The sequence below is a fragment of the Anser cygnoides genome, chromosome 1, assembly GCF_040182565.1.
Source record: "Anser cygnoides isolate HZ-2024a breed goose chromosome 1, Taihu_goose_T2T_genome, whole genome shotgun sequence".
Lineage (NCBI taxonomy): Eukaryota > Metazoa > Chordata > Aves > Anseriformes > Anatidae > Anser > Anser cygnoides.
The window spans coordinates 203745156-203752116 of NC_089873.1; positions in this window are offsets into that span (position 1 = coordinate 203745156).

A 6961-nucleotide genomic window follows, 5' to 3' on the forward strand; every position below is an offset into this window, starting at 1 on the left:
ACATCAGTGTGTAAGCACTTCAGAGAGGTGCTCCAGAAAAGGTATGAAAGCTTTCCTACCTTAAGGCTCTCTTCACCAGGCTGGTGAAGACTTCCTTCTGTTGGCTCCAGTCAGTTTTGCACTGTGTCATCAGAGCCCATCTCCCCATAGCGGTCAGTCTGATAGCTGGGCACGCATAGAAATGTGTTCCCCAAGACCTGCATTCGCCTAAAAAGGCTGAGCAATGAAGAGGATTTGCCCTTCTGCACTTTATTAAGCTCTTTTCCACCTCAGTGTTCAGAACAGGCTGTGAAATCTTCATGCTTCCAAAAAAAATGTTTCATTTGGTACCTTTAGAACAACACATCTCTCATTGCCCTCCTGGTTTGCCAGTGTGGGAATGGTCCTACTGAAAAATTTCACACTCCAGACACCCCACAGTCTCCCACTGGTGACAATAAGCAGATAAATTCCCGCATGCGATGTGTATGACCTATCAATATCCTCACGTTTGAATTTATCGGTATTTCAATGCCATTTACAAGAAAAGGAGCCATCACACAGTCCTGATGTTATCCCTGAGAGGCACAGCCTTTCTGAGAAGTGTTCTTAAAAACAAGTAGCTGAAATATATATCGGAAAAGGGATATTCAATGAATTGTGGTGATTCACAGAAAGTCATTGGCCACCTTGGGACTGAACCAGTCAGACCTTTAGATAAGATAAGAAGCCGTGAGGGCTGAATATGTTCTCTGTTATATTCTGGAATATACTGTTGTTTGGTAGTAGATATCGTGTGTGAAGAAAAGGACTGTGAGCTGCAGATTCCCATCAGCAGATGAAACCATGAAATGTATCTCTGGACTACTCCACATATTTCAGTGATGCTAAATCCCACACTACAATGAAAAGAGAACAAAAAACAGTGAACAAAACCCACTCATTTCAGTGAGATTTTCATACCTGATCATTTCTTTGAAACAGAAAAAGCACAAAGCTTTATATGTATTTATACAATGCCACCTAGTGTCATATTGATCAACCTTGCTGAATCCAAAGATCACCCAATACTTTCCAAAAATCACTGTCTTCTGACATATTCTCACCAAAATATTTTTCAGTTACTGAAAACCACTAAAAACAATATACAGCCAGGGTTTATTCACTATCCCCATTTTCCCCATGTTGTTTGTTACAGCGCATGTACGAATGTGCTTGTGAATGTCTAAAAGGCACCTAATTCGTATTAAGTTTACATCTATTTTATAAGCCACTTTCTTATGTTTCACAGCTCACAGATCAAAAATCATGCACCTACAACACCTTTTGCAGCCATCGGATAAAACCAGGCACTACACCAGGGAAACTATCATCTCATCTTAAAACAGATATCTAAGGACAGATGAATCACTGCTCTGAAACCCCTCTTTCTCCCCACTGCCTGTACAGGGAGCCCACAGAGCCTCTATTAGGGACAGGTTTCCACACTGCAGACCTCCAGCTCGGTGAGCTGAATCCCACTTTCTCCATATGAAAGAAAAACATTGTCGAAAAAAACAAAACAGAAAAAAAAAAAAAAACCAACAACAAAAAAACACCACAAACTTTATTTTGAAAGAGGAGATAAAGGATCCTGCTGCCAACCAGCCCACTGTTCGGGCCATAACACTTAAGATCTTGGAACAAACTTGGAAGGAAAAGGGTAATCAAAGTCAAGAGCTAAAATTGTGGCTTATCTAAGGCATAAAGCATTTGACAAATTGGACACCTTTCAGTAGATAATGGACTTCTCACATAAGTATAATGCAGTAGCTATTCTGTCTCTTTTTAAGCAAATATTTGATATAGTGCTTCATGTCCTAAAACAGGGTCTCCTGACAGAGGAATTATCAGGATAACAAGAGGTTATTAGTGCTGTTTCTCAAGAGTCAGTCTGGGCACCAAGCCTATTTACTGCTTTCATTCTGCTGTCACCCTTTATCCCACTAAATTCAGCACTGCCATTGCTAGTAAAAGGCCACAGGCTTCATCTTCTCTCTGCAAGCCCTCAGGACTTGCCAGGCTCTGTTCAAACGTGTCTTGGCCTGCCTCGAGTTTTCCTTTAGCTCGTTCAGCTGTAACAGCAGATTTTTCTAGCAACCATGGTGGCTATTGCTTGATTTATTTTATTTTTCTTTGCTCTGATAACATAGTAAACCCATAATTTTTATATAGATGGTACTTATTCTGTACTGAATGAAATATTTGCTCAGGATAATGATGCAGCTTTCAGGAGAACCAGCCTCGTAGACAGCCTTGAAAATGGGGACAACAAGCTGGGGGTGGTTGGAGAAGGGACAGACATTGGCACTGGAGGCTCCAAGGCTATAAACAACTCATCAGGGGGCTGCTAAAGAAATGCCCATCTGGAGCTGGACAAAACAATTTTAGGGGTAACAAGATCACAGAAATAGTCTTGGGCTCCGGTTTCATTGAGAGCTGGAGCTGTCACCTGCTGTCCTGGGCACTGATTTGGAAAAGCTAAAGCTGCTAAGCTTGTGCTTGACTTGAAGGAAAGTGAACAGAAATCAAAGTCTGGAGCAAATGGGATTTAAGCAGAAGTTTAAAAAGTTTGCTAAACTGAATCAGTGGCTTATATAAAACATTGTAATTTGGTGAAGCTGAACTAAGTTTTCCAGTTCCCTCATGCTGATGTAATGTTTCAAAATACAAGAATTATGTTCTAAAAATGTATGTATAGTTGTGGATACAAGCTTATAAATACTTTCTTATTTACTAGGAAAATTATCTTCATAGTTACACTATATGCTATATACCTACTTAAAATTTCATAGGCTTAGCATAAATATCTGTGGTTTAAAAGTATATATGCTTCAAAGAGTAGTGTCAAGGACAAGATAGTGCGTTAGAGAAACTCAGATTTACTGATTTATATAGATTGTTGGGGTTTCGTTTGTTTGCTTTGTTGGGTTTGCTTTTTCATTTTGAAAATGGACTTTTCTCTTCCCCAGACTCTATAGTACAGTTGTGTGGCTCCACAAGGCTAAATTGTGCTCTTACACCAAGTACAGCCCTAGTGAAATACTACTTTAAGTTAACGTCTAGTGAGGTGAATTGCATGCAAATGAGGTGAGAATTTGTATGATTTCAGTAGTCCTGATTTACTGAAAATGAGAGGGCAAACAGGCCCAGATTTCTAAGCCTTCTCCTTGCAAAGATAACCAGCACCAGCCTGTCTCCTGTGCTCAGGCACGGACAGTTCAGTGCAACAAGTCCTCAGCTGGCATGAACTAGCACGACCCCACCAAAACCCACAAACAGAGCTCGTCCAGTTGGTATCTGCTGGGAGCTGGGTCCGGAGGCACTAGTGCCCCGTGATGACAAATGAGACATCAGCTCTCTTAGTCTGTTTCACTGCTGGTTGTCTTAGCCGTAAATTTAGCTGCTATGGGATTGGGACTGTGGTGGGTGGGGAGGCAGTTGGGCAATATGACATCCTCTGGTGCTTCTGCCTGGCTGGTAAAGTACTGCCATTTCCCCTGTGGGTGCAATTATACAATACTAACCTTTGAGCCGTGTCTGGTAATCCTCTAACGACACTAGAAGAAATTTCCACTTTGGACACGTCCTGGTCTTTTGACATCCTGGATGATGCATTTTGAATGCACAAGTCATCACTGGGATGGCAATGAGCAGAAAACAGGGGAACTCATCTCTTTCAGGCCAAGCAGTGAAAAATGGATGAATTATTTGTGTTTGTCTTTGCGCCATTACTTGGAGTAGGGTTCTTCTCCCTCTCGCAGAGATCAGAAATATTCATTTCTACATGTGGGTATCAGCTGCATAAAGTAAAGGAGAATCAAGCAATGAGAAAGCTAACCAGGAATGACAAGGGTCATTTATTAATACTGACGAAATCTTGTGGCCATCAAATGACCTGCTCTGGGCAGGGAGCTGGACCAGATGACCTCCCATGGTCCCTCATAACTTACATTCTTCTGTGACTCCTTGACACTAGAGACTTGTTCTTTTGTACAGCTGCATAATAAAAGATCATATTTAATATAAAAACTCTCATTATCTGATCCCAAACCCACATTTAAAATTAAAATGAAGTATCCTTTTGAATGTAGGGGTCCAGACAGGATGTGATGGGCACTGATTGAAAGAGGAAACAAAAGAATGACATTGAACAGTTTTGATCAAAGTCATAAAAGAGGTTAGAAGCAGAAATGGAAATGAAATGCCATGTGCAAGTCAGAATAAAGAGGGAAACGGGAGTTTTGAATCACTGAATCAAGGAAGATAAAGGAACGTGGCCACCGAGGAGGGAAAGTTTCCAGAAGTAGCACCCTGCATGTGACAATTATTCCTCAGTGCTGCTTACCTGTCATGTGTTCAAAATCCCCTCAAAATCCCCATCTCCCCTGGAACAAGAGCTGCCTCATCATGACTAATGGTGGCTCTTGCTGCACAAATTCACAGACAGGCTGGACCATGGGGAAAACCCACCGGGTTGCTCATCCATCCTCAAAGGAAAACAGGGGCAACTTTTGCTTATTTGAGGATGTCTGCTTGGGAATTTGTCTTCTCTTTATTAAAGCCAGATAGCTTTTTTTAAAGCCGGAGCTGTAGCCTGAGGTTCATGTCCATGCTGGTAATAAGAAGAGCTGTGTCCTGTCCCTGGGACTCCTCTTCTAGAAGCACAGACATACCAAGGAAGGCCACTGAACAGCAGCTTTATGCCTTTCGTGCCCATATACATCTAAATTTCCTTAATGTCCAAGTGTCCAGCAGCCCACTTGAAGATGCTCATCACCACCACTGCCCTGTAGAAGCCCACTGCTTTTTGGCAGTGCCCAGCAGCACGGGGCAGGCTGCATTTTAACACAGTGTGCAGCATGAATGCTTTGAAGCTACATGGGGCACTGGCAGGCCTGCATCTCCAGCTTGCTACACCGTGGGTGACCTGTGGACATCCTGAGGGTTTCCAGAGCCAAATGTGACAGGAGATGGTGTGCCACAGAAGAACTCTCCCTTGGAGACACCAGGACAAAGCCTGGGAGGAGCATTGAAGGAGGAAGCCCACCGGCAGGTACACAGGGCACCTGCCAGATGTTTTTTTTCAAAGTCCAACAGTAAAGTTAACTTTTGCTGCCTTTTTGACTCCGACCTCTCTGCCTCCTCCTTTCCCCAACAGCCTCTCCCCTGGTCCCACCACCAGCTGTGGTGCAACCCTCCAAGCTCCAGAATGCAGCAGGAGCCGAGGAGGAGAGGGACAGGGAGCCCAGACCAATTCTGTTTGCTGAGGTTAAACATGCTTGGTGTTGCTGCTTGCCCAGGTACCTACAGTAAATATCTCATTTAACCTCATATTTTTAATAATAATAATAATAATAACAATAATAGCCGGCCTAACCTTTTTCAATTTCCAATTTTCTAATTAAAATTTAGCACCTCCTGGGGAAAAAAAAAAAAAAAAGTACAAAAATATGGCTTTTTTAAAAAAAAAGTAATTCAGCAGAAAAAAAAAAATGAAAGGACAGCTGGAGTCCTTCCAAACAGGAATGGGAAACAAGGCAGCCTCCCGTGGGCCTGCAGCCAAGCTGGGCTTTCCCAGTGAGATGCTCTCCTCTACCATCCTCCCACCTGTTGCAGAGGAAGAATATTTCTTCCATAAACCTTTCCACAGGGCAGCGTGTTGAACACTTCAGAACAAAGTCAACCCAATGAAGACCAACACGGGTACCTCAAGTTATGTAAGTCGGAGCTGTTCTGCTTTTTGGCAGGATTTTACAAATGGCATTTCACAAATGCAGCGGGGTGTAACTTAGGTGGCTCCTTTTCCACCTGCAGCCTACGGAAGAGAGCGATGACATCCATAACAGGCTAACTTGGACAACTGGGCTCAGCTGCTCTTTGAGCCCCCGCCTGGGTTGCTCTAACCTGGTGCTCAGGATCGTCTCAGAATAGCTGCTGCTGACAGCAACTGGTACAGGGTATCCCTGCTCACATTCCCACGGGAACCAGGAAATAATATCTTTCTGATTATTTCCAGACTGTATTGGCTTTTAAACTGGCTCTTCAGTGATTAAATAATAATAATAATAATAATAATAATAATAAAAAGTTCCTCTGCAGGGTTTGGTTTGTCTCGGCATCAAGACTGCTGAACATTTGTCCAAACTGATTGACACCTATACAAATACAATTTGGCTCTCCTGTCTCTCCTCGGTCTCTCACCAGCAAGCCTGTTCACTTCTGGCTTGTCTGGTCTTGCCCTCCAAACAGAAACAGAACAGGATTACTCTAGTTCTCTTTCATTTCTGTTAGATATTTCCACTGCTTTCTTCTGTTCCTCCCTCCTCTACAGTGTTATGAAGATCAGCGCAATATTTCTAATTGTGTATGGTGGTTTGGGGTATTTCAGTGGTCAGCTGCTCAACTTGAGACCCACCTCAGGTAGCCTGGTTTCTAAGGTGTGAGGCATCAGAGTGAATTGCTCCATCAGTTGTATAAAAGGTTACCCCTGGATTTTGTAGGAATCCATAAAGGAAGTTTTCCAAAGGTTTAGGAATGGCATTCTTGCATTTTGCTTGTTGTTTTTACCCTGATGCAAGTCTAGCTCTGTGAAAGGCTTTTGCTTAATAGCCACATAATTATGAATGAGATAGAGACAGCATTGATCGCCACAGACACTTTCCAGTGCCTTCTCACTCTTTACCTTTAGTTATGACTTTGAGGATGCAGATAATTCCCCAGGACATGTGTAATATTTGATGCTCCAGGCAAAAATTGCAAAAGAGTTTCTCACATTCTGGATCATTATCTAAATCCTGATGGTGCCTTACGACCTGAAGGTGCAGTCTCTGTCTCATGGATTTTGTAAGTCCTCTTATACAGATGGAGACTGGCAGGAAACAGCTCTGGGTGGGAAATTTTGGGGCTAAGTACTCTCAGCAAGTGCAGTTCTGGGGCTAGC